A 27372-nucleotide genomic window follows, 5' to 3' on the forward strand; every position below is an offset into this window, starting at 1 on the left:
GGAGAAATGGAATACTGGTGTGTATTTTTTCTTTAAAGTACCGATTCCTGGAATCTGACTGGCTGACACCCTTCTGACGTGGTTCCATAATATCTGGTATACGGAAAAGAAAGCATAGATAAAAAAGCTTGGATTCTCATGTATCTGATACAAGTATATTTTAATACAGTCTTTGCTGTGCTCTTGAGGTTCCTTGTTATATTTTGAGCTCTGGTTAACTGATAAATGTCACAGTTTAAATAATTTTCGGAGTTCGAAATTATGAAACGCTCTGTTAAAAGCAAGGGAGTTTCTATGTCTGTTACAGTAAAAAAAAATGCCTGACAAAGTAGGGCTTGGACAGATTCCAAGTGCTTGTACAAATGTGCTAAAGAAAGCAAAAAAAGTCATTCCTTTATCATATTGGCTAGCTAATGTCCTGTCCTCGTTAGTCTGATAAACAAAATGCTGTGGTGTTTGTCAAAGAAAAAATAGTATCAAGTATTTTCGTTTAAAATGACGTTTAGAAAGAATGTGGACCAGCGTAATACTTTGAGTTTACAGCTTGTCAAAAGTCATTCATTATTAAATACTATTAGTAATATCTTCGGTAAAGGCTTTGATGGATAAATATTTCTGCATAATTAAAATATTTATGATAAAGGTAGGTTGTGTACTTTTGTCCAACTGAGCAATCTTGCTTTCATAAAATATACCAACTTTTTAATGACTGATGATTAACATGCTGTAATACACAGTTTAAATTTAAAAGCTCAAATGCTGTACATGAGAGTTTAAGCTTTATTGGCTTCTCCTGGCGGTTTTACAAGGTGATTCCGGATACTTTCCAGCACGTCAAATGACGCGATGCACCGAGTGATACAGCGGTGTACCGTGAAATACTCCACGCGTTTTGAATGGCTGCATCAGTAGTCTTCAACATGGTCACTGTGGATTATTCGCTAGCATTTCGTCATCGTTAACTAAAATTAAAAAAAAATGTTATAGGTTCAACCAATGGTTTTATTGTAGAAACCGTTTACGTTAAGTTGGGGAGAAAGGTGGTATTCATTGGTTTTTCAAACACATTGAATCTGAAGATGTCTCCTAATCACAAATGATCCTGTAAAGGGAGAAGTTGTGTGAGATTACCATGGAGAAGGCAAAACAAAGACAACAGCACAGTCCTAAAGACATAGCTGGCACAGGAATCACAAGAATCTCTGCACCTGTCATCCAGATAAAGACACCTTTGGAAGACAAATAAATTAAAGAGTCAACTTCTCTTAATGCTGGACGAAGACCTATCCGCCACGTTCTAAGAAAAAATTGCCTCAAAAGTCCCGTCTCACTTCAGTGTTTTACATCACCAAAACCACAAAACCTTTACAGAAAACCTTTTATCAATCGAAAAGGGTTCAACTAGAGCTTCACAAAACCGTTTTTGAACCAAAAAAAACGTACATATAATCATACGTGTGCTAGCCTTGGCGTGGTCGTAAGGGTCCACGGTGTAAATCAATATCTACCTTTGATTCCTGCGTCATTTTTAATCGTTTTTTACCACCAAACCACAAAACCTTTACAGAAAACCTTTTATCAATCGAAAAGGGTTCAACTAGAGCTTCAGAAAACCGTTTTTGAACCAAAAAAAAACGTACATATAATCATACGTGTGCTAGCCTTGGCGTGGTCGTAAGGGTCCACGGTGTAAATCAATATCTACCTTTGATTCCTGCGTCATTTTTAATCGTTTTTTACCAACAAAACCACAAAACCATGTTATCAACCGAAAAACGACAACCACAGCTTTATAAATAACGTTTTTTAAAAAACGAAGACGATCAATCATAAACTCACTTTTTATTTGATGATGCACTTCCAAAATGCATCGATAAGGTAATCAAAAAGCCAGCAAAACAAAACCGCAAAAGCAAAAACCAGAAAAAAATATATATATCCCGTGTTTTTACCTTATTCTGAAGCACGATATACACCCACAGAGCACAGACTATCCCTCCTCCAGACCTGGAGGCTACTGATAGGTTAATGACTATGTAGTACACATTTGAAGCGAGAGTGCCCGAAATAAGGCGATCTGATTGGTAAATCAGCGCTGTCTTTCATTGTATTTTCAGCCATTCAGAGGCCTTGGGGGGTAAGACTTCCTCTAGAAGCCTCTGGCTGTATGCCACTTGCTTTCTACCTGTCAATCATTGACTCAGAAGGAGTAATCAATCAGTTTCTTAGCAGTGCTCCTTTTTTCACACCAGAAGACAATTCTGAGGTTTTTTTTTTCAATGCATAACAGCAGATAGGGCTCTCTAGCAGTGTCTAAAGGTTTTTTTTTAGCAATTGCAATGGTTTTCATTGTTATTACTTTCAGTATGATTTATTTATTATATGCGAGAAATTTCATTCCAGATCCAGTCTTCACAAAACTTTATGTAGAATTTTTTCTAATTGATCAATTTGTCCCAGATTTTTATCCAAGCTAGTGGTCACCTAGAACAAGGTTTACAAATCATTCTGAGGACCCTGACAGGACTAGAACTGAAAATTCTGACCTCTGAAGACCAAAACAACACTTCTGCCTACTGTTTTCAGGGGCTTTTTTTCATATGTTTGTCTGCTGGAGAAATATAAGAAATATGACTGTTCACCCTCAAAGCCAAGGGGGTTAGCTTATATTTAAGGTCTGAACCAGGCTCTTGCTATGTTCTGCAGCAGAGATATAACAAAATGTTTAAGGGGGGAAATTCCAGGCGGACATTAATAATAATTATAATAATAATTGATTACACTTATATAGCGCTTTTCTGGACACTCCACTCAAAGTGCTTTACAGGTAATGGGGACTCCCCTCCACCACCACCAATGTGCAGCATCCACCTGGATGATGCGACAGCAGCCATAGTGCACCAGAACACTCACCACACATCAGTTATCAGTTGGGAGGAGAGGAGAGTAATGAAGCCAATTCATAGATGGGGATTATTAGGAGGCCATGATTGGTAAGGGCAAATGGGAAATTTGGACAGGATGTGGGGGTTACACCCTTACCCTTTTCGAGAAACACCCTGGGATTGCGCCTGTTTACAGTATAGTATCCCCATCACTATACTGGGGCATTAGGACCCACACAGACCACAGGGTGAGCACCCCCTGCTGGCCCCACTAACACCACTTCCAGCAGCAACCTTAGTTTTTCCCAGGAAGTCTCCCATCCAGGTACTGACCAGGCTCACATCTGCTTTAATTCAGTGGGTTGCCAGTTGTGAGTTGCAGGGTGATGTGGCTGCTGGCTCAAAGGGTCTTCGCCACTAACAGGTTAATACCACAGATGGTGCACATAGGCCAGCTGATATACAGGAGCTGTACTCCTTATTTTAACAGACCTAAGCACTACCAGACAGGAGGAAGGTAAACAGAGGCAGGGCAGGGTGGAAGCAGTCAGCAAGCATCTTTAGAGCTTTGTGTTTCAGTCTAGAGATGTAGAATGAATCCACAAAGGGAAGGTGAGTTTTAGAGGCGATATACACTGCCCTCTCTAGCTGTTCCATGTCCTGGGCAGAAGTGTTGCCATCTCACACAGTGATGGGAAACAGCACAATACTTTCAATGACAGATCCGTAAGAGAGGGCCATTGCTTCCTGTGACACTCCGAACTTCTTCTTGTGCTTCAAGGATAAATTGAAAATCTCTCTAAGATAGTAGCAAGATGGTTGGCTCAGGAGTTCAGTGTAGAGGTTACAGAAAAGCCCAGATGCTTCCCTGCTGTTCTGTATGTGGAAAAACAATCTGACACACCCCGCTCCTGCACACAGTATACTGTAAAGATCTTATGTACAAGAAGAAGTACCAGCTGTCCCTACTCTTTAAATCTACACTATAAGTAAGGGTTACCTTTTATGCTACTGAGGTAGATAGTTGTCATAAAACTGTAGTAAGGTGTATTCAAAGGTAAAATTCTAAAAAGAGCCTTTTGTTTCTCTGAAAAATAGAAATGCTGCCAGATAATCTGAAGTTCAGTGGTTTATAATTAAGATCTCTGATTGCGACAATCCTGATTACTGGGACAGTACTAAGAAGTCTGACTTCAGATTTCAGATGGAAAAAACCCATGCAGAAATCCCAGCCAGGGCAATTTCCTAGTTTAAAAAGGAAGGGTCCCTGTCTTATCCAGTTTAGCTTTAAACTGCTCTAGATAAATTTGAATTGACACTGACTGAGTTATCAAAAGCTCAGAAACTCAGAAGAAGAGTAAGCTGGAGGAATATAAAAAAGAGCAATTTGAAATGTTGGGCATAATCAGTGAAAAGAAAATGGAAAATGAACAGAAAAATAAACTACTCAAAGAAGCGTTAGTGAAAATAGAAAATAGAAGACCCTCTGTTGTGGAGGAGGCCAGAAAAGAGATACAGGTAAGCTTGCATGAACAGGAAATCAAACTGGAAAGTTCATACAACAAGACTAATTAATAACTGAACAAAGAGACATGTTTATTGAGGAACTAGACTCTGCCCTGCAAGAAATCAGAGATCTCAAGCAGGGCACACGTGTCTCAGGTAGGGGCCAAGGGTACAAGGGCATTCAGGAAGCCTGGGCTCAGAGAGTCTCTAGGTCAGGATCAGAAAGAGCCCTATAGAGGACGCTCAGGTGTATCCATCCTGTCCTTGATCCATTTTGTAGGTAAGACAGCGGATTTAACCTCCACTAATTTAGAAGGCTAGCAAAAGAAATGTTTGATCTGACAATACCAGGTTGTAATATTGAGGAGTTGAAGGATATGCTCCAGTTCATGCCTGAAGCTATGGAACTCACAAAAGTTATTTTAGTGAAAAAAACTACCAGCAATGCAAGCTATGATATAGGAATATTCTAGCCATATTGATCAGGTATTGGCTTTTGCTGCTTTCCAGCATTCATGTTGTCAAGGGATACCTTAACCAGAAGGTGTAATGAGCAGGCTTGAGCAATGAAAGATAATGGTCATGCATACAGTCCAACCATGTGCTCCAGATGAGCGCTATGTGCAGGGTCAAGTAGGCCCCGCTAACACACCATCCACCAAGGGTTCACAGGGCAGATTTAAGAACAACTAGAAAAGACAGACACACGAAACAGAGGAGCACCCTTTCAGACACCCTATCTGGCCAAGATGCGAACCCAGTGGGAGACAGGAACACAGCTTTACAATAATGCTGAGGAGACAGCAGAGGACCTGAAGAAAGAGAATATAACATCGATGAAGTTCTGAGGGGATAAAAATGAACGGATGAATTTCACCCACAGCATAAACATATAATAACCAAGAAACATTGTAAAATCACTGGATACTTTTTGTTGCATATCTGTCATATTTGGGAACTGTAATAGATGAGAATTTTAATATGATTCCAGATGGTGTTTCTACTCAGTTTATATATATGATATATAAAGACCTGTTGTTAGACAGTGACTTTGCAAACTGATCGAGAAGGTGGAGCTTCATTCTTGGCAAAGATAGACGGAGTGGGGGAGCTAATTCACCTCCTCGTGTGAGCGAGGGGCACCCACAGGACTCGGGAACTTCCCCTCCATTCCTGGGAAAGAAGCGGATAATCGTTTGACCCCATCAGTGGAAGTCATTCTTTTTTGAATAGGTTTTTGTTTACTGTTCATGTTGTTTGGATTCATATGTTCAAGTGCCAGCATATACATCACACCATTATTTGCTGGTTGTGTATGGAAATTTTAAATTAGCGGTATTTAATGTTAAATACTCAGCATACTCCATAATGTCCCACACTCAACATGCTCCAGAATAGATTACTTTTCATGTTTAATAGTGATAGGCATGAGGTGGAAGAATGTATAATTTTTACACCAAGATAGTATACCTATAAATACAGTTTGGAGACTGAATACAGGTAAACTCAGGCATAAATCTGTGATTATCAAATTAAATAAGAAGTCAAGTCATATTTAGAGAACGATGATAACGAAGAAGTGAACCCTGCTATACTTTGGGAAGCTGCTAAGGCAGTATCTATCTATAGCAGTCTCTATAGGGATCACTACTACTCAGAAGAAACTGAGGGAGTATAAAATATTGAAGATTGGAGAGAAAATTACAATGTCTTGAAGACCAACATAAGAAGAATAATGATCCAATTGACTTGGAACTGATTAAAAATACGTAGAAAGAAACAGATGAGTTATATGAGTTATATGAGGAAGAACTTGGGAAGAAGCACAGATTTGCAAACATACTATGAAGTAGAGCCGAAGCAGAAGACTTCATAACCGGCAAGCCTCAAACACAATAAGTAAGATAAAAGACACCAGCTCTTAATGCCTTCAGTACATATCATACCAACATCCCACTAATGCAGGCTCTAAATTAATTTCATCAACTTCGTAAAGCCAGTCCTGTAACCCTATCTGTAGATGGGTCTGTACCTGAGCTTCAATCAAAATTGAAAAACCTTGGGGTTATATTCAATTCTGGCTTAACATGCGACCCACATGTACAGCATACTGTCAAAACATCTTTTTTTCACCTTAGAAATATCGCAAGACTACGCCCTATCATTAACTGTGGCTGAAAAGCTGATCAACATATTTGTATTCTCTCGAATTGACTACTGCAATGCTCTACTTCCTGGGGTATCTAAATCTACTCTGAACAAGCTGCAGTATGTCCAAAATTCAGCAGCCAGAATTCTGACCAGGTCTAGTGCAAGTGTTCACATTACTCCTATCCTGGAGTCCTTGCACTGGCTTCCGGTCAAATTCCGCGTAGACTTTAAAATCCTCATTCTCACCCATAAGGCTTTACATGGCTTGGCACCTCAATACCTGTCTGAACTTTTATCGCCCTACTCCCCACCTCGCAACCTCCGCTCTTCAAATTCTGCCCTCCTTAATGTCCCCCAAGCCAGTCTACATTGTATGGGCAACAGGGCCTTCTCCTGCTATGCCCCCAAGCTCTGGAACTCTTTGCCCAAGGATATCAGAGAGTCACCTTCTCTAAACTCCTTCAAATCCAGACTCAAAACCTTCTTCTTCAGAAAAGCCTTTACTTAACTGGTTCCATTCTTCACCCCTCTGCTCTTCTTAATACCACCTTCCACGGTCTCCTCTATTGTTATTGTTGTATTGTTGTAATTATAATTGTGTCCTATCTTGTGAAATCTTCTTATTTATTGTAGTCTTCTTATTTATTGTTATTGTCATCCTGTAAAGCACTTTGAGAAGCCACCTTTAAAGGCGCTATATAAAATAAAGTTTATTATTATTATTAATTATTTTTTTCACTTATGTTAATGAAATCAGATCTTAAGTGTTGTTTATAAAATAAAACTTATTAAAAAATGCTTTTGTTATTATTTATCTTGTATCACAGAAGAGAAAAATCTTTGCTCAAGCCCACAAAGTGTTTTAATGCAATACATGAACTCAGGAAGATTGTTATGGGAATGCCAGTATTGGTTTCCTCATAAAAATGTATTCCTTTCATTTCATTTTATTTTTTTAAAGAAACTTTCATTACTATGATAGTTCCATTGAACCTGAAAAAAAATCTTGCGCTGCTGAATGCAAATCTGTAACATTAAAATTGAAATAAAAACATGCCCTCAAAGTACGACATTACCAACAATTACCACAAGGTGGAGATATTGTCCTCCCCATGTTAAGAATGGCAAAGCTTTGTTAATTTGCCTTTCATTTGGTTGTGCATCTGTGTTGGGCTTCCAGTTCTCAAGCTCTTCGGATGCTGTTGGTGTATTTGCAGTCCAGCTCATCTTTTGAAAATAGCGGGTCACCTGGCCTTCTGTTTGTAACCGTATAGCGTAATGGTCTGGAATGAAAACCAGAACAGAAACCCTCAGAATTAATTCCAAATTTGTTTCTCTGTGAAAATAATAGTTTTGTAAACATATCAATAATGTTCTGCAGTCTCATCTTCCTCAGCTCTGATCTCCACCTGTTGTAACAGTGACGATCATGACTTTCAGTCAGTCTCAGGCGCTCTTTCTTTCTGGGAAGCTGCCCGTCTAACGACACTGGAAACTCCCATGTCAGCTCCTGGAAGGCTGTGGCATCATCCATCTTCGGATTTCCAGATCCTGCAGCTGCCACAGCGGATGTTGGTGTTGATCTGATGTAAAAGCGAATATTAGTATATTATTATTATATTAGTATAGTATTATATTAATATAAGTATCAAATATTAATCTCTGTAACACGTTGGCTAAAAAGAACTGAAACTGGTGTTTTCTCTTCCAGTTACACAGCATGTGTGCATAATGCAGCACTGAGTGGCGATTGCTCTCTTGATATTTCAAAAGCATGAAGTAATTGTTGTTTTTGACACATTCATATTTTGTCATATATTCAGAACATGGTGACACTTACTGAGCTCCCTCCTCTGCAATACCTTCAATGACTTCAGTGGCTGAGCAGATGTTGTCATGTGTCAGTATCCTCTAGTATTTCTCTGCAATACCATCTGAGTGGGCCAGATAATTCACCACGATGCTCTCCTGTGCATCTGTGAGCCTCTTTGTGGCCGTCTCAAATTCCCTCCTGGCAGCCTGGCTGGTGATAAATGGGAGGTGGTATCTACAAAATAAACACGTACACAAAGTGTATGATTGTTTCCAAGCCACAGACAGTTTGATTCATACATTAAAACAACTTTGTGATTTGGTTTACTTCTCATGCAGTCTCCGCAGGTCGTTGGAAGGACTATAAATTGGCTCCCCCACAGAAGAAATGAAAAAAAATTCAGTCTCTGTTCCACAGATGCTCTTTGTGGCAGTACAGCATAGTTTAGTGAAGTAAAGGTGAAATATCTGAAAAAACAGACAAAATGCAGTTAATGTACTTTTCAACTGTTGTTGAATAAAGAAGACAGATGTTGACAATGAACTGAAAGGAGAATATCAACGTAACTTTGACTTACATGTTCCTCTTCTTCATTCAGGGCAAAGCATGCCAGCTGCTGTGAGGAGGTTGTGTGCTTTGTCACTGCTATTATCGCCAGTTTTTGGCCTCTTTGTGACACAAAAGTCTTTCGCTACATCCATTCCTGGACTTGATATCACAAGCAATTAAATAAATAATATCTCATTCAAAACTGCCAATGATCATTTTACAGTAGCAACAGCAGCACCCAGTAATGAAGTGCATGTACAGTGTTGAGTGTTTCAATCAGTCAGTCTGACCCACTTGGCTGGGTGCTAAGCTTCTGTAGGATGAGGCAGCTGGGATCCCAATGAGGACTCACAAGTAGGGGATGGTGTGGAAGAGAGGTGCAAAAGATGAATGTGAAGGAGAGAAGGGGCTTATTTATTACATGAGGAGGTGTCATCAAGAATGATTACGATTTAGTGCTGCTGAGGCTGTTTGAACTTGATGTTTGCCATTCACTAACTCTTGTTCCATATGGAGTTACTGAAGAGAAGTTGGGGTGGAGATCAAATTCCACTCTCACACTTCCACTCTCCAGTGTGTTAAATCTGCTTGACTGAACACAGAGCTGAGAGCATCTTCTCCCTCTCCCCTCCCTCCAGTCCAGTCTCACTGTAAAGGCCCTACAGTAAGTAACAGGAGCGCCACCTAAATGACAGTGATGAGCCCTGACCAGCACTGTTATTCTGTCTCTTTATAAATGTCAGATAATTGTGTCATTGTTAGAATTTGACCAAACAACTGAAATATGCACGACTGTCATTCTTACTATCATATTCTTTATCACCCCTTGGTGCTGCAGGTGCTTCAGCTGGAGAATAGCTCGTAGGTAATACAGCACAAGAAGCTGCTCAGGCATGATGATGTCTTCAGAAGTGTGCATCTTCTCTAGTTCCACTCCACGTCTCTCTTTGCAGCCCTCAGCACCTTCCAGCAGTCACTAGGGCTTGACCCAGGACTCTGCAGCTGTCTGTATCTGTGGCAAAAAGAGTAGTACCATCAATGTCAATTCCCTTAATGTACTGGAACCGGAAACCAACTGGATTCAGAGTTCCAAATGGAAAATACCTTTTTCTGATGACATCCTGTGAGACATCTTGCTGTTTTTTTGCTGACTGTCCTTTAGGACGCTCTGGAAGATGATGATGACGTTAGCCAGCCTCCTGTCTTAGGTTGGTGGCATTCAGGATGTAGCACAGGAATCGGTTGATATTTTTGATGTAATTAGCAATGGTTTGGCGAGACAGTCCAGTCATCCTCAGTTGGTAAAAAAAATTGCGCGTTTTGGAAATGTCCTTCATTAACTTCAAGGATGCTTCAGACAGATCCATAAAAAACAGGAATCTGGAAACGTTGTCTATCTAAAAAAAAATGTTTTTAGGGTTTATTTTTAGGGCTGGCACAATCTCAGATAGGTGAATTCTGTGCTAAAAGTAGTTCAAATTAAAATATGAGTTAAAAAATTTACTATGTGAGTCTCTGCCCAGTTTTAAATACCTACCTCCTGAGAGCAGTTAACCACACCCAGGTCCTGGATAAGGTACTGTTTAAACCCAGCCAGGAGAGGAGCATCCAGAGCATGTTTTCTGTATAGTCCAGCCTGGGCCACTCTCTTCCGGAGAGCCTGCTGATAACTCTTAACTACTGGGGTCCTGTAGGGATTTACTGGAACAGGACCCAACCCCAAGTCCATCCAGGGCATCTTATTTGCCTGGGCGACATGCCATCCGGTATGGTTCATCATTAACATTATTCTCCATTTTGAGGTTTTGCCATGTGTACTACCCAGTGGGTTGGCAGGCCCACAGGAGGGGTGAGATAATTAAGACCTCATTTGGCCTCTACATCCTCAAGCAGAGCAGTGGAGTTACCAGCGGGACCACGTGGAGGTAGAGGTCACTAAGTCTCCACTCCTTACCCAAGGGAGTTAAGAGAGTCAAATTTACTCCTGCCGTTTAGCCACGCTTCATTGAATTTCTTCACTTTAACATTCTGTGCACTGGGCAGAAATCGCATCGTGTTGACACCCGCCGCGGGCCTTCATGATGCTTTGTTTTAATTAAACAGTCGAATACCTGTGGTCCGCACTAGTTCTAAGCCAACTGCTAGATACTGGCCGAGGCCGCCCGCCGCCCGCCGGCCTTCCCCGGGCAGGAAGAGGTTGACCGACGCACGCCTCAAATGTGGAGATCCACGGGAAGGGTCCGATGCATGTCTAGATTCACCGCCGTGGACGATGGCTTGCCCCCCGGCACCCTGGCCTTCCTGCGAGAAGGGGATGGTGGGCTCCGACCGGGGCACGTGAGAGGGGGCACGGCACACGGCGCCTCGTCCAGCCGAGACTCGCGCCCAGCCCCACTTCCCATCCCAGCCCGACCGATCTAGCCCTTAGAGCCAATCCTTATCCCAAAGTTATGGGATAACTTGGAGACCTGCTGCATACTACAATCTTAAATCTAATTCATGTGAAAGCAGAGAATCAGAGCTTTCAATTAATGTCTATTATCCCCAGTTTTAAACTCAGCATCATGTCTGCATCCATAAAAATGCGTGGCCAATGTTTTTGAATATTGAAAAATGGATGGCATATTTCATTAATATCTCAGAAATGGCGCATATTAGAAGGTTTAAACCAAGAGCTTCGAAAGCAGGGATTCAGAGCCTTCATGTAATGCCCAATTACTGCACTGTTCAGCACAGCATCAGCCCTGCACTTCCTAAAATAACTGTCCCCTATTTTTTAATATTGACAAAATGGATGGCCTTGTTTCATTATTATCTCCGAAACGGTGCATACTACAAGCTTAAAAAAATGCTTGTACAGTATCTGGTAGCAGAGAATCAAAGCTTTCATTTAATGTCTATTATCCCCAGTTTTAAACTCAGCATCATGTCTGCCTCCATAAAAATGTGTGTCCAATATTTTTCAATATTGACAAAATGGTTGGCATATTTTCATTCATATCTCCGAAACGGTGCATATTACAAGGTTTAAACCAAATGCACTTGAAAGAAGAGACTCAGATGTTTCATTTAATGTCTATTATCCCCAGTTTAAAAACATAGCATCGTGTTTGCCTCCATAAAAATGTGTTTCCAATATTTCTGAATATTTACCAAATGGATATGTTACATCCCAATGTGTAGTCCATGTGTGTTTTGTTGCTATGTTCCCCACATCCTGACCTTGATTGTTCTTCCTCCCTCATTGGCCCATCATTACACCATTGTTTCCGTATTACATCATCATCGTTTAGCATCTCGGCCAATCAGAGTGCAGTTTAATCAGTACATAACTTGGAGGTTTTCAGAAGGAAGGGCCCTTTCGTTTGACTTTGGTCCCGCTCGGCTTAGCTTCAGTTTTGTTTCACTTTTGGTTTTGCTTTGGCTTCTTATTGCTTCGTGTGTGTGTGTAGCTTCGTCTTTGTTGGTTTGTATTTGTCTCCTTGTACTTTCGTTTGTTTGTGTTATCCATTATTTAGCCATTATCTTGCCCAGATGTATTGTATCTGATGAATTCTTTGAGAAAATCTGACCCTTAACCCTAACCTGTGAAAGTCCCTTAGCTAGGGTTAGGGTTAGAATTTTAGAAAACACAGAGGATATTTGATGGCATGACAGTGTTTTAGGACAGAAAGGAAATTTAGGAAAAGTGATATTTCAATGTTAACTTCACTTTTTTTTCTTGAAAAAAGGTTTCTTAACTGTAATCTGTGAAAGTCCCTTAGTTAGGATTAGGGTTAGAATTTTAGAAAACACAGAGGATATTTGATGGCATGGCTGTATTTTAGGACAGAAAGGAAATTAAGGAAAAGTGATATTTCAATATTAGCTTAACTTTTTTTCTTGCATATATGACACTATACACTCAAAAGGAACATTGTTAAATTTGCCCTAACAGCAAAAGTTTGAAAGAAAGTGGTTAAACCTTTCAAACGTTTGCATTTGTCTTTGGATACACTAGAATTTTAACAGATACACCTAATATTTATTTGGTATTCCTGAATGTTAACCTATTTAACCCTGAATCCATGCTCATTGAGAACTACATTCAACACTAAATTTTCAATAACAGAATCCTTGTCAGAAAATACAATTCTACCATGGTTGATATATTTTCTTTGGTTTGGCAAGGTTGCGCATTCTATTCAAGCTAAAGTTTTTATGACCTGAGCTCTATTTTCCACTCAAAGGAGTGGTAGGTTGTATGAATTCTTTGAGAAAATCTGACCCTTAACCCTAACCTGTGAAAAACCCTTAGCTAGGGTTAGGGTTAGAATTTCAGAAAACATAGAGGATATTTGATGATATGGCTATGTTTTAGGACAGAAAGGAAATTTAGGAAAAGTGATATTTCAATGTTACCTTCACTTTTTTATTGCATATACAGATGCAGCCATTCAAAATGTGTGGGGTACTTCCAGGTACTACGCGGTGGGCATGTCGCATCGAAACGCATTATCATGCAATAGCACTAGGTGTAAGGCGTCATTTCACGTCATACCAGAAAGTATCCGGAATCACCTTGTAAAACCGCCAGGAGGAGCCAATAAAGCTTAACCTCTGATGTTCAGCATTTAAATTTAAGACTGTGTATTATTGCATGTTAATCACCAGTCATTAAAAAGCTGGTATATTTTATGAAAGGAAGATTGCTCAGTTGGGCAAAAGTACACAACCTACCTTTATCATAAATATTTTAATTATACAGAAATGTTTTTTGCATCAAAGCCTTTATCGAAGATATTACTAATAGTATTAATAATGAATGACTTTGGACAAGCTGTAAACTTAAAGTATTACGTTGGTCCACATTCTTTCTAACCGTCATTTTAAACGAAAATACTTTTATTTTTTTCTTTGACAAACACTACAGCATTGAGTTGATCTAACTAATGAGGACAAGACATTAGCTAGCCAATATGATAAAGGAATAAATGACTTTTTTTGCTCATTTCTTAGCACATTTGTACAAGCACTTGGAAACTGTCCAAGCCCTACTTTGTCAGACATTTTCTTTTACTATAACGGACATAAAAACTCCCTTGCTTTTAACAGAGCATTTCATAATTTCTAACAATGAAAATTATTTAAACTGCGACACTTCAACCAGGATCATTCAACCAGAGTTCAAAATATCACAAGGATCCTCAAGAGCACAACAAAGACTGTATTAAAAGATACTTGTATCAGATGCATGAGTATCCAAGCTTTTTTATCTACCCTTTCTTATCTACGCTAAGAAGTAGTCTTAAAATTTATCACACAGTAAAAAGTCAAATTTCTGGGGTGTCTGTATACAAGAGAGTATGGTACTGCTTCAGAAGGGTGTCAGCCAGTCAGATTTCAGGACTGGAATTATCTGTTTTATAATTGAGAATATAATATGTAATCAAGTATCTAAATATCTAAATCTATGTATCTATATAGCTGGTAGTATTACTTTATTTCACTTTCTTTGTAAACACATTTTGTTAACACCCGAATCACAGGTGGATTCTGTTTTTTGTTATGGTCTGTACTAGCTCAAATCCTGCTTAACTAAAAATTAGACACAAGAAGAGTATTATTGGACAATGTTGTGAGGCTCTGGCGGAATTTCTCTGTAAACTGTAGAGTTATAGAGGAGACAGGTTGTGTATCGCTTCTTTTGACACTTGTAAAAAAAACATTCCTATGTTAATGCGACACTGAAGATAATGTGGTGTACTGGTTGTTAGTGAAAAGATTTAATCATTTAATCTCTTTACTGTGCACATTTTTATCCGCTTAGTATTGAATATTTATATGGAATTTTACCACTAAAGGGAAATTTTAGTAGCTGAGCATAAAGGTCATAAACGATATTGATTTAGGAACATAAACATATTACGCAAACTGTATGTTGCTGTAATTGGTATTTTAAAGACAAAATACACACCAATACTCCATTTCTCCCTAAACATTTTAAGCACCAAAGTCTTACATGTCGTTGACCTTCCGACCATATTACTGTAATATCTGTATTGCTGTTTCAGTGTGTATCACACGACTTGCTTCGGTGGTGTCAAGGCTTAAGTGACTGATTTACAGTATAAGCTTGAGGTCAGGTGTTCAATTCCAGCAATCACTATGAGTTTTCTTTTAACAAAAACACTTCTTTGAAAAACCAAAATAGCAAATATTATGGATACTACAGTATATTGACATGTTTTATATTTCAAAATAACACATGATCATACTGTATGTACAGTACACAGCGGTACCGCAGGTTGAACTGTAGGAAGCAAATTCACCTGAGTCCAAAAGCCCAACATTATGTGCATTCGCCTTGCGCGGCTTGGTTTTCATCACTCTCTGCGGGAGTGCTGGCTGTGATGAATTAAACCAGTTTCACAGGTATTTTCAAAGTAGAAGGGGGCGAGTCTTCCAGTGAAAGACACCTCCCCACCCCCCAAACCCCTTTTGTTTGCTTACAGTAGTACTTAAGTACAGTACTTCCTTACAGTAAGTACAGTAAGTACAGTACTTCCTTACGGTATTACTTCTCGTGTTAAGAAAGCTAGGTGTTAGCATAAATAAATTATTAGTAATCAATAATTTTAAATTTAGCACTGTAATAAATTGTGCTAATAATAAATTCTACTCTGAGAATGTGGGGGGGGGGGGGGGAAGAATGCCGGTTGTCTTTTCACTGATAAACTTATGTTAAGCTGTCAACAAAAACCTGCTGTCAAAAAAAAGTTTTTTTTTAAAAAAAAGTCAATTGTGTGTCCATGATATTGCTATTTTGCTATTGCTACAGCAATTGCTATTGCTACCGAGTCTCTGTGTCTACAGTGCATTGTTTGTGAACAAACTGGTTTCACAGGTATTTTCAACCCCCAGCCACTGTTGTTTCATCAGTTGTTATCCCCTAAAATGCTTTGAGAAACCAACTTTAAATGCGCTATATAAAATAAAGTTTATTAATTGTACTACCCCTGACTCACTACTTTGGTCTATTACAAGCTCACTGATTCACACAACTATCTCCTGTATAGCTCATTTCACCCCAGACACACTAAAAACTCCAGAACCAAGGCCTCTGTACTCTTTTTTCATCAAAAGAGTATACCTTAACAGTGTTATTGACAGGGCCCTTACCTGAGCCAAAAACACCCCTCGGACCATCAACTCGAGCAGGGACTCCCACCTTAACAACAGCATTCCTTTGGTGCTTCCCTACCACCCCAACACACTTTTCACCCCAGGTCTATTAATGATAACTTTTCCATCCTACAGGATGATCCCTCCATTGGATCCCTCTTTTCTAACCACCCCGTCATCTCATATGCCGACAACCTAATCTGCGTAACCTTCTTGCTCACAGCTCCCTTGACCACCCTCAGCAACCATCCACTTTCCCTCGCAACAGAGCTCCATGTATCACCTGCAAGTACATATCTAACACCACACTCATTCAAGGCCCCTCAAGACAATTCCGGATCACTCAGACAACCTTATTTACTGTATCTCTTGCAGTAAATTCCCAGCCATCTACATTGGGGAAACAGGAAGGAGACTCAGAGACCATTTCAGAGAACATGTTAGGGCTGTGAAGATTAAAGATTTCTCCAAGCCTATTGTTTCTCATTTCACCTCTGACAGCCATGACCACACTAATCTCTCCATCTGTGTTCTCAAGGATGGTTTTCCTAACTCCCACATCAGAAAGACTACAGAAACTAAAATTATCCGGCAGCTAGGATTACACCTTTCCCCTTCTCTCAACGACAGACTCATTTTCTTCTAAATTCTCTCTATTCATTGTTGGTTTCATTTCACACTTCTCTTCCCTATCCTGACTTCACACTACCTGGTTGGCCATTCCGTCTGTCCCCTGCTCTTGCCTCTCACCCCTCCTCTCTCCCAGCTTTTGTTCTCCCGCTACATTACCTTTGTTTACTGCCCTGTCTTTCTCCCACCTGAAGATGGCTCCACGGCTGACACATTGTGTTTTCTTTCTTCTCTTTTCAGTAGGGAATAAATCTATTACTTATTATTTTACCAGTTCAATTTGGAGAAGCAGGGATTAATAAAGTAGACAAAAGTAGCACCCGGACCACGTGGGGAACCAAAGTGGCTGATTGGGTTGGCTGATTCGGCAGCCTCTGGGGCGTGTAAACATACACACCCCTGACTGACCTTGAGAAGTGCTGCCTCACGACCAGGCTATGCCCTCAGGGGATAGAAAGGAGGAGATAGCCCGTTGACTCGCTGAGGGGCGCATGAGAGGTGCTGCCTCATGACTGGGAACGAGTCCCTCAAGGGGAAGAGAAAGAACTCTGACTGGAGGAATCACTTTGAGAAGCGCTGCCCGAAGGGTTGAGAAGAAAAGAAAGCAGTCCCCTGACTCGATGAGAGCTGCTTTGAGTCATTGCCTTGCAACTGGGATAAACCCCCAGGGGACCGAGGGAATGAGAATGAGTAAGTTAAGGTTTCAGAGAATAATGTGGTCAACTCTGGCTTGCACTTGAGAACCTCCCCAGAAAGGGTCAAGGTGGCGCTGCCATCCTAAGGTCCGAGAAGTAAGCTTAATTTCCCCCCAGAAGATGGACCCCGGACCAACACTTTCTCTCCCAACACCTGTGAGGGCAAATGAAGTGTGTGCCAATGCATATTTAAATCAAACAAGAGAAAAGAACAGGAGAGGAAGGTGAAGAGGCTATGTGTGAGAGGTGTTGTTATAATGGACAAGAATAAATGACGGAGGCAGAATACTCTTCCCTCGGAGAGTAGTTATATTGTTGGTTTTGTCATACACAGCACAATACCAGCTACACACACACACAAATCAAAGACCTTAACTCCTCAGTTAGTTTAAACACTTCTCACCATTAGCAGCCCATCTAACTCTCTCTTATAGTTCTTCTGTCGTCACGACGGCCTTTCACTCTCTCACATACGAAAATTATAATTATTTTTAAAAACAAAAAACTCTTAATATTTACTAAATTATGTCTTACATTAGCAATAGATAATGAGTAGCTGGAATACCTGAGAGAGTGGTGTTAATGTGAAGGTAGCATGTGGAGGAGGGCAAATGCCCCACTGTTATAATGAGCTGAATATCCTAGATAGCTCATTCAGTGTATGTGGCAGCTCCAATTCTGAAGGAATAAGTCAAATAAATAAATCATTTGTGGTGGAACTCAACAGGTAAAGACTGAAATAAATATAATAATCTTGGTACAGTGTTTATTTTTATGATTTCAATTCTTGAATGAAAGTCTAGAGAGCTCAAATAATCTTTTATTTTGGAAATGATTGGGTTATAATTTCTTTTATATAGTTTTGCAGGGATTTTTGTTATCCAAATGCCTAAATGCTTTATTTCATTCAGCTTTCAGTTAAAATTAAATCTTTGCTTAAGTTCTCTTGTTGGGGTATAACAAAATACATGTTTTTTGTACATTGAGTTTATATCCTGCATACTGGCCATAACTCTTACGGTATTGGCCATATACAACATCTTGTATTAGGAGTTTGTCTTTTCACATACCCCAACTTGCTCTCTATGAGACACACAGACAGGGAGAGAAGCTTGGGGTCAGAGCAAAGGGTCAGCTATTCATACAGCACACCAGGAGCAGTCGGGGTTAAGGGCCTTGCTCAGGGGCCCAACAAACTAGGATTATTTTTCTGGCCGTGGGATATGAACCAGCAACCTTCCAGCCACAGGTGCAGATCATTAGCCACAAAGCCACTGCACTGCCCCCAGAAATCACCCTTTGCCGGCAGACCGTGAACAGACTGGACCCAGGTGGGTTCAAACCCGCTCCAAGCAGGGAGGTGCCGGCAGGGCTCTAAGCTCTAAGCCACATTGCCTGGAGTCTGGTTCTCACTAGTGGTGACACTGACTTTGCCTGCTGCGCCACCTGCGCGCTCCGTAAAGAAAATTTAATAAATTTGGGATGGGAGATACCCAGATCTCTAAGATATTGTTAGATAGGGCTGCTAGGGCAATAGGATCCTATGCAGGACTCAAGACTAGAGAATGACACTGAGCAGATACGCTAGGCAAAAACGAAAACCAGGAGGCAGGTGAGTAGGTCGGCACACAGAGAGACAAGCAGGAAGCAACAATCCAAAACACTAGGCAAAAATCGAATCCAGGAAGCAGGCGAGAAGATCGGAACACGGAAGCACAAACGAGGAAGCAGCAGTCCAAATCACAAGACGAAACCGAAAACGAAAGGCAGACTAGGAGATCGAAAACCAGAGAGAAGCAAGAGTAAACCGCGCACTAGGGAGCTCGAAGAGAATCTGCAATAGTGAACGGGGAAGTGAGGAAAAGGGAGAACTAAAATAGAGACGGGAGAGAAAGGTGATTGGCGTTTACTTGCGGCGTGAGCTTGTCTTACAGGGTGTGCGTGTGGGAATGCAAGAAGGAAGAGCGGCGCGAGAGGAATGCGTAACAGATATGCCAGAACAGCATCAGTATTAAGGGCTACATTGTGCTCTATTCCATCCAAAAAGATCCCCTTTATCTCCTGATCCTGCCTAATTGCTTGGGCAAGAGATTCAATGTATAGAGCAAATAGAGTGGGGGATAGTGGGCATCCTTGACGTGTCCCCCTTTCTACTGCAATACTGCCTGTGAGATTGTTATTTACCCGTACTCGGGCTATGGGGTTTAAGTGAAGAGTTTAAAACATTAATTGCTCTTCTGTGAATCTAAACCTATTGAATACCTGAAATAAATATTCCCAATTCACGAAGTAAAAAGCTTTTTTATGCATCTAAGCTCACTAGAATTGTTCCAGTCAATTCTTTTTTAATACTTTAAAACATGTGAGGTGTCTGTCTAATATTATCCTTGGTTTGTTGTCCACAGACAAATGCAGTTTGATCTGTGTCTCTTAATTCTGACACGAAAGTCTACCATCTTTTAAATATAACTGAGGCATTAATCCACATTTAAAATTGAAATGAGATGGGAAGAATTGTATGACTCTCTGTGTTTCTTCTCCTTGGGAAAAAACTGTGACTGTCCCCCTTTCCTGCCATAACTCTAAGGCTGAAATGTCTTGTGTCACAAGAAGTCCAGTCCTTGTGCAGAAAGGTATCAGTTAACCCCTTCTTCACATTCCCTTTCTTCTTTCCCCCCTTATTAAATATGGCATACGTCAGTGCTGCCTATTTTTATACACAAATAATGTGATGGCAGCTCTTATCTTTTTAGGTGTACAAGCATGCATTACCATGACATTGTGAGTTCCACGGTTATGGCAAGATATGATAAATGTCTTAATACAAATGGTGATTTCAATTAAACATATAAGCAATACTTACCCTACAAATAAATATTGTAACAAAGTTCCACCCCTGGACCCAAACGCAGACCTCAGCCATGTGGAGATCTATCGTCAGGATCTAGGTATAGCAATATAGACCCAACTCTGATTTGTGGCTGATAAATATGACAAGACTAGGAATGTATTGATAACATATTCCCCAGTAATACTCCTCAGGCCTAACAAGCACACTGTCGGCCCACCTTAGGAAGCCCCAGACATGGAAACAATAACAACATAATTATTTCTGTTCACTCAGTCTCTGGTGACAGTGCGATGTGTGGATCCAGTGATCTCATCCTGTCACTCGGATGGCAGAGTTGGTAGTCGGTAGCACTTGATATGGTCCCTCCGAGCAGGGTTGCAACATTTGGCAGGGTATCTCTTCTTCACCCAAACCCACTCGCCAGGTATCAGGTCGTGTCTTCCCCCTACTGGAGGTCCCCAAACGTCCAGCACCTGTTCACCAGCCCCATGCACTGCTTCAATTAACAATCTACATTACTACAATAGAGAATTAGCAAATTCAATGATCCATTAGCCAGATTTGGCCCTCCAGGAAGTTTTGTTGGTTGGTCCGTGATGATATCAAACAGGCTCTTTTACACAGTTCTGTTTGATCCAGCCCGCGGGCTACACAGGACTGCAGGCAGAGCATCTACCCATGGTATTCCTTCAGTCTGATGTTTCGTTGATCTTTCAGAGTTCATTTCCTTTGTTTCACTGTTCCAGCAGTCTGAGGGTGATCTCAGTCCATCTCACCCCGAACAATGCAGCCACAGCCTGACACACTTTCCCTGTGAAGTGCGTCCCTTCATCATAATACAAGTGGCAGGGCAGTGCCCACTGAGGGCTTATCTCCATCATCAAGTGTTTGGTAGACACAGAGGCAGTGGCAGCAACACACTGGGAAAACAGATAAGAGCCAAGGTTTCCCTTTACAATTGTCAATTTGCCACTGCATGAAAGGTTCCTCAGGAGCAGGCCTTTTGAGCTGTTGCACCTGCACCTGAACTGTAGTTGAGTTCCTTTGATAAGCACCACATCGAGATACCACATAAGTGGATACTGCTTCAAACCAGGTCCCCTCCCAGTTTTGGGTAAAAGGCACACCATTTGACTCACACCTGGATGTCTGACAGAGTGCCTTTGTCGGGCTACAAAGGGCATTAGGCTGTGAGGGCATGCAGGGCGTCCAGTGTGCTGGCAGCACCACACCCAATCATCAAGCAGCCCCACATTCTTTTCTAACCATGTCCTTTTCTCTGCTTTAGAGGCCTCAGCCTGAATGTCCTGTAGCTATCCCCTTTTCACCAACAAAGGTTTCACAGTGGTCTCTGACTCCAGTTCTACCAGGACTGCTCACCTGAGAGCTGCATCTGAAAAGTTGTTCCCTCGAGTTACTGGAAACATTTCATTATTATGTGATTTACACTTTACCACAGGTACTTCAGCCAGTAGCTGCAAAGCTTCTAATAGTGCAGATACAAACCCAGCATTCTTAACTGGAGTCCCTGCCATGTTGAGGAAGTCCCTATTCCTCCACCGCCATCCAAAATTGTGGCATACACCAAATGTATATATACAGTCTATACAGATCGATACAATTTTCCATTTAGGTAGCCTGCACAACACATAAACACGGCCCCTTGGCCACTACATCGAGGGGTCCTGAATAATAACCCACCAGACAATGCCTACCTCCATGCTCCTGCGCCAGCACAGCAGCTCACAGCCCATTTCTTTCACTTACATACAGATTACATACAGATGATCTGTCTGAGGGAATCCAGTCCAGAGCCAGTGCCTGCAAGAAAGCTTGTTTCAAAACATTAAAAACCGGTTTCTGCTGCAGGAGTCAAGGCAATTTTGTCTTTAGACTGCACTACCTCCCTTTAGCCAGTTCGTCACCAGGCGAGCTCGTTCTGAGAAGGAATTCACCCTGGCTTTATCATGTAGTTGGATTTATACCCTTTTTTCCATCCGAAGACCTAATACTTGGAGTAGCCTGGCCTTATGGATTCCCTCATTAGGTAAAACAATCACAATATCACATACTGTAGCTCTATTGAGGTAGTTCACATAAATGCTATTTCATACAGGAATTCTTTATAAATGCTGCAGGGCATCCTAGCCCAATAGGTCTGGGGTGTCCCCCAGTTACTGCACACTGTAAGATTATTTCACTTTTATTTAAATCCTGAGATAAATTTAGGAAGGCTACAAAGGGGCTTACTAGATTAAATCTATTATTTCATGCACGGCTCTCGTTTCAGCTTCTGACATGTTCTTTAATTGTGAAATCAAGCCTCTTTCTTACAATTTCTCCAAAAAACAGCCTTTTTTTAGTAACTGCACACCAGCTTAATAGTAGCTTTGTCTTTGGGGTATTGCCCCCCTTTCCCCCAGGGCTAGTTAACTCACCCCCCATCTGGATATGCCCAATCAGGAGATTTATCCAAGTCCTCATTATTTTCTTGAAGGGGTCTTATATCTTGTTATAATATTAAATTGGTATTATAATAATAATAATAATAATAATAATAATAATAATAATAATAATAATAATAATAATAATAATAATAATAATAATAATAATAGGTATAATTGCGACAAACTGGCGACTCCTTTTACCTCCTTTCTGCATACATGCTTCGCGAGTTATAAAGTCAAATCTGTCTCAGCTCTCCGGAATATCAGGAAAGCATAGTTGTACATTCTTGGCAACATCAGGTTTTAACCCACTCAAGTAAATTTGTTTTATTCCTGTGGAAGTATCTTCATTCACTTCCTTTTCATCGGCTAACCCCGAGTATACTATACATAAAGTTATAAACCTTTCTGTAAAATCTGAAACATCCTCACTTCCTTTTGCTGACATGCTGTTACTTTTCTCCAATCAGTTTTCAGTGGGTAATGCTCTTTCAAAAATCTCCACACTAATTCCCACCCTTCTCCCAGATTCTCTCTTAAGGCATTCTATTACTTCTTTTGCTTTTTCTTTTTCTAGATATATAACTTCGTTACATTCAGCCATTGCTTTAAGCTTTCTCTGTCAGGGGTTTTTGCATCTCATCCCATTCCGTTTTCTCTATGATATTCTGTTTAATTCTCAAATATTCCTCTAAAATAAACCCTTCTCTGTTTATGTTTAGCACATTGTTCATACACTTTTCTACATTCCTGTTCAGACTAGATTCCATCTGACAGTCCATATTTCTTTTTTAAGTTTCACTTTGCATTAATCTAATTGCTTTTTTTCTGACACCCAGTCAGACACTAATTTTTCTTCACACCAGACCATTCTCTCATCTCCCACGCGCCCCGCGAAATTCCCCACTCGAGACAAACTGATGAACTATCACAATTCGGGAACATGGACCAGGTTCCAAGTCCGGGATACAACACACGACCAAGATACAACACCTGGATTTTTCCGCGTATTGGGATACAACAACCGACCAGGATACAACACCTGGATTTCCGCATATCGGGATACAACACCCGACCAGGATACAACACCTGGATTTTTCCGCACAGGCAGGGCAACACGCTATTCCTTCAGCAATCCCTCTCCTTTTTTTTACCCCACCTTCACATCAGGCATCTACAAACACAAAGTCCTTACCTCTTTTTAGAAGCGGCCGCCTAGCTTTTCTTCTCCACCTCTCTGTCAGAGTTCCCTCAGCTGGGAGTACCCTGCTCGCATTGCCAAATTGAAGTGTCAAACAAATGACAAAGTTCAGGTGTCTGTGAAGCAGAAGTCCCTTTATTCATATGTATATGGAAGTCCGGCTTGCGACCACCAGACTTAAAAAACAAGTAGCTGAAGATGGTCCTTTATACCTTAAAACACAAAGAGTTACTATGACATATTCTAAACAAATAATAAAACAGCAACACCTGCCAATTAATTATATCTAAGTTGCAGACTAGACAACAGTTAGTTCTTTTCATATTCTAGGCGTACAGCCAGCTTACCAAATACATGCCCCTTATCTTACTGACCTAGGACAGGCAGCATCTTTGAATACATTTTTGAGCACAAAACCTACGTCAAGCCACTAAACTGCATAGTTGTTAAAAAACATACAAAAACATGAAAATTATATTATTATCCCACTTCCTGGGCATCTCTCTTATCTCTTCATTCTTCACCCGTGATGATCTCAAATGGGCTCAGTCTCACAGTTCCGTTCGATCCAGCCCATGGACTGCACAGGGCCGCAGGTAGAGCATCTACCCACGGTGTTCCTTCAGTTGATATTTCATCGGTCGGTCTTTCAGAGTTCCATTCGTTCCACCATCCCCGCAGACTGTGGGTGATGGGGGCAATGTTAATTCCACCCCACCCCCAGTGAGGCGATTACAGCCTGACACACCTTCCCAGTGTAGTATGCCCCTAGATCAGTATCCAAGTGGCAGGGCAGTCCGCACCACAGGATTATCCGCGTCATCAAATGTTTGTGAGTTACAGAGGTAGTGGTCTCAGCACACCAGGAGAACAGATTCACCATCGTTAAGAGTCCAGTGTTTCCTTTACATATCGGCAAGCTACAATAGTCAATTCGCCAGTGCATGACAGGTCCCTCAGGGGCTGGCCTTCTGAGCCATCGCACCCGTACCTGAGTTCTTTTGCCAAGCATCACATCGAGATACCACATCTGTGGCTACTGCTTTAAACCCAGTCCCCACGCAGTTTTGGGACAACCGACGCACTTGTCGAGCTACAAAGGGCCTTAGGATGTGAGGGCATGTGGGGCATCCGGTGTGCTGGCAGCACCACATCCCATCATCATGCAGCCCCACATTCTTTTCTAACCATGTCCATTTCTCTGCATTAGAAGCCTCAGCCTGAATGTCCTGTAGCTGACCCTTTTTCACCAACAGAGGTTTCACAGAGGTCTCTCAGAGCTGCTTGCCTGGCATGTGCATCTGCACAGTTGTTCCCTCTAGTTCCTGGAATTATTTCTTTATTTTGTCATTTGCACTTAACCCCAGCTACTTCAATCGGCAACTGCAAAGCTTCTACAAAAATTAAGAGACAAACCCAGCATTCTCAACTGGAGTCCCTGCCGTGGTGAGGGAACCCTATTCCTCCACAGCAATCCAGAATTGTGGCATACCTACGTCAAATACATACAGTATATACATATAACTTTTTAACGTTTTTTTACTTTAGCATATTTACAATCTTCAATCAGTGCTCTAAACTGGCTTGCTGCGCTACTGGCTTGCATTTTTCCTGTCATTAGCACATCGAATTCTGTCGTAACAGCCCAGTCTGTTCTCTGTTTTCCCTCATGCGCCAGAGAGGACCCATCAGTAAACAGTATTACATCTTCTTAAATCTTCACAGTCCCCCACCCTTTGGCTACAGCATCTAATGGTCCCAAATAGTATCCCACCGGGCGGTGCCTACCTCCATGCCCCTGCGTCAGCACAGCTGCCCAGAACCCATTTTCCACACTTACATACAAAGGAATGGAAGATCCAGTCTCAGCACCTGTAAAAGAGCATGTTCAAATTATTAAAGGAGGCTTTTGCTGCTGGAACCAAGGCAATCTTGTTCTGCACTCCCCCCTTAAGCAGATCTGTTAAAAGTTGTGCTCTTCCCCATAAAAACATTGCACCAGACCCTGTTAAAATTACACAATTCTAGAAACACAGGGGCCTTATCATAACTGCTTTATGTCCCTTTTTAGCTAGAAACTGTAAAACCAAAAACAGCTCAGACTTGTGGGTTTCCTCGTCAGGGGAAGCAGTCTGAATATCATCGACTGAATGATCACAGAGGTCAGTTGAAGTCACATGATACATTGTTCTATATAAAGTTGTTCCGTTTACTGGAGATTATTCAGTTCTGCAAATCTCACTGTTATCCACTAGTCATGATTCTAAACCCACAGCATTTCAGCATGTCTGGTTTCAAGTCATTCAAATAAATCCAACTTTATTTCAACTAATTGTATTAATACAAAAACTATCTAACTCATTTAGGTCCATCTGTACTGTACTTATATGTTTCAGACACTCTTATATTTTCCAGTCTCTTAAGTTGCTTTTCATCATTTGCTTTAGTCAAGTCTCTTTAGTTAAGTCTCTAGCCAGTCTGGCTGGCTAAACACACTCGCACCATCATTTACTTTATCAAAACTCACTGTTACGCACTGCGGTCTTTTACACACATACACACACACATACACATTGTTATATCTTATAACAATGTTAATGTTAGTTTTGTGCATATGTGTATGTTCACAAACAAGGAAAACGCGTAAAAACATACATATATCATCTACGTCCCTCCTATTCCCTTTAAATCAAAAAAAGTCACAAAACCAGTTCTAAGCCCCGCAATAAAGATCAAACCCGTTCAGAAACTCCACGCGCAATAAAGGCATACACCAGTTTTGAACGCCTGTGCACAAAAGTTCACAGACTTTGGCCAAATGGTTAGTGTTAGGTTTGCTTCCCTGGGGGGGGGGGGATGTCATCGACAATGTTGATGACATTTTATCAGATAGGTACATAATTCTGAAATAAAACATGACTTTGTAAAACAACAATGAACTCTTACTTGGTGGATGTTCCAATTGAAGTCGTTTGAGATCTGTCCCCAGATGTCTTCAGATGTAAAGGACTGAGGAATTTTCCTTTTCAAAAGATATATAAAGAAATAAATCAACATGATTAATATCAGGGTTAGTCAAAATGAATTTTCTAAAACAACTACCTTAGGCTCTCAGCTAAATCCAGCAACCATACCACCCTGCAACTCACAACTGGCAACCCACTGAAGCTAAACAGGTGTGAATCAGGTCAGTACCTGGATGGGAGGTCTCTTGGGGAAAAAGGAAAGAACGTAATGTAAGGCTGCTGGAAGAGGTGTTAGTGGGGCCAGCAGGGAGTGCTCACCCTGCAGTCAGTGTGGGTCTTAATGCCCCTGTACAGTGACAGAGAAACTACTGTAAAAATGTGCTGTCATTTTGGACAAGATGTAAACTGAGGTCCTGACTCTCTGTGGTGTTACCCCAGCATCCTGGCTAAATTTCCCTTTGGCCTTTACCAATCATGGGCTCCTAATAATCCCCATATATGAATTGGCTTTATT

At 41.0% G+C, this 27372-nt stretch overlaps 2 long non-coding RNA genes across 2 annotated transcripts; both read right to left on the reverse strand.

The window, feature by feature from the left end:
• Positions 1-7606: 7606 nt before the first annotated feature.
• On the reverse strand, positions 7607-8583 carry LOC107076143 (uncharacterized). Its single transcript, XR_001477529.2, has 3 exons — positions 8383-8583; positions 7952-8125; positions 7607-7825 (listed from the first exon to the last, which is right to left on the reverse strand). It is a non-coding gene; the product is annotated as an uncharacterized lncRNA (long non-coding RNA).
• Positions 8584-23908: 15325 nt separating this feature from the next.
• LOC138225622 (uncharacterized) lies at positions 23909-26049 on the reverse strand. Its single transcript, XR_011184083.1, has 3 exons — positions 25996-26049; positions 25681-25764; positions 23909-24574 (listed from the first exon to the last, which is right to left on the reverse strand). It is a non-coding gene; the product is annotated as an uncharacterized lncRNA (long non-coding RNA).
• Positions 26050-27372: the final 1323 nt, after the last annotated feature.

This window comes from Lepisosteus oculatus (assembly GCF_040954835.1).
Source record: "Lepisosteus oculatus isolate fLepOcu1 chromosome 22 unlocalized genomic scaffold, fLepOcu1.hap2 SUPER_22_unloc_1, whole genome shotgun sequence".
In the NCBI taxonomy this organism is placed as follows: domain Eukaryota; kingdom Metazoa; phylum Chordata; class Actinopteri; order Semionotiformes; family Lepisosteidae; genus Lepisosteus; species Lepisosteus oculatus.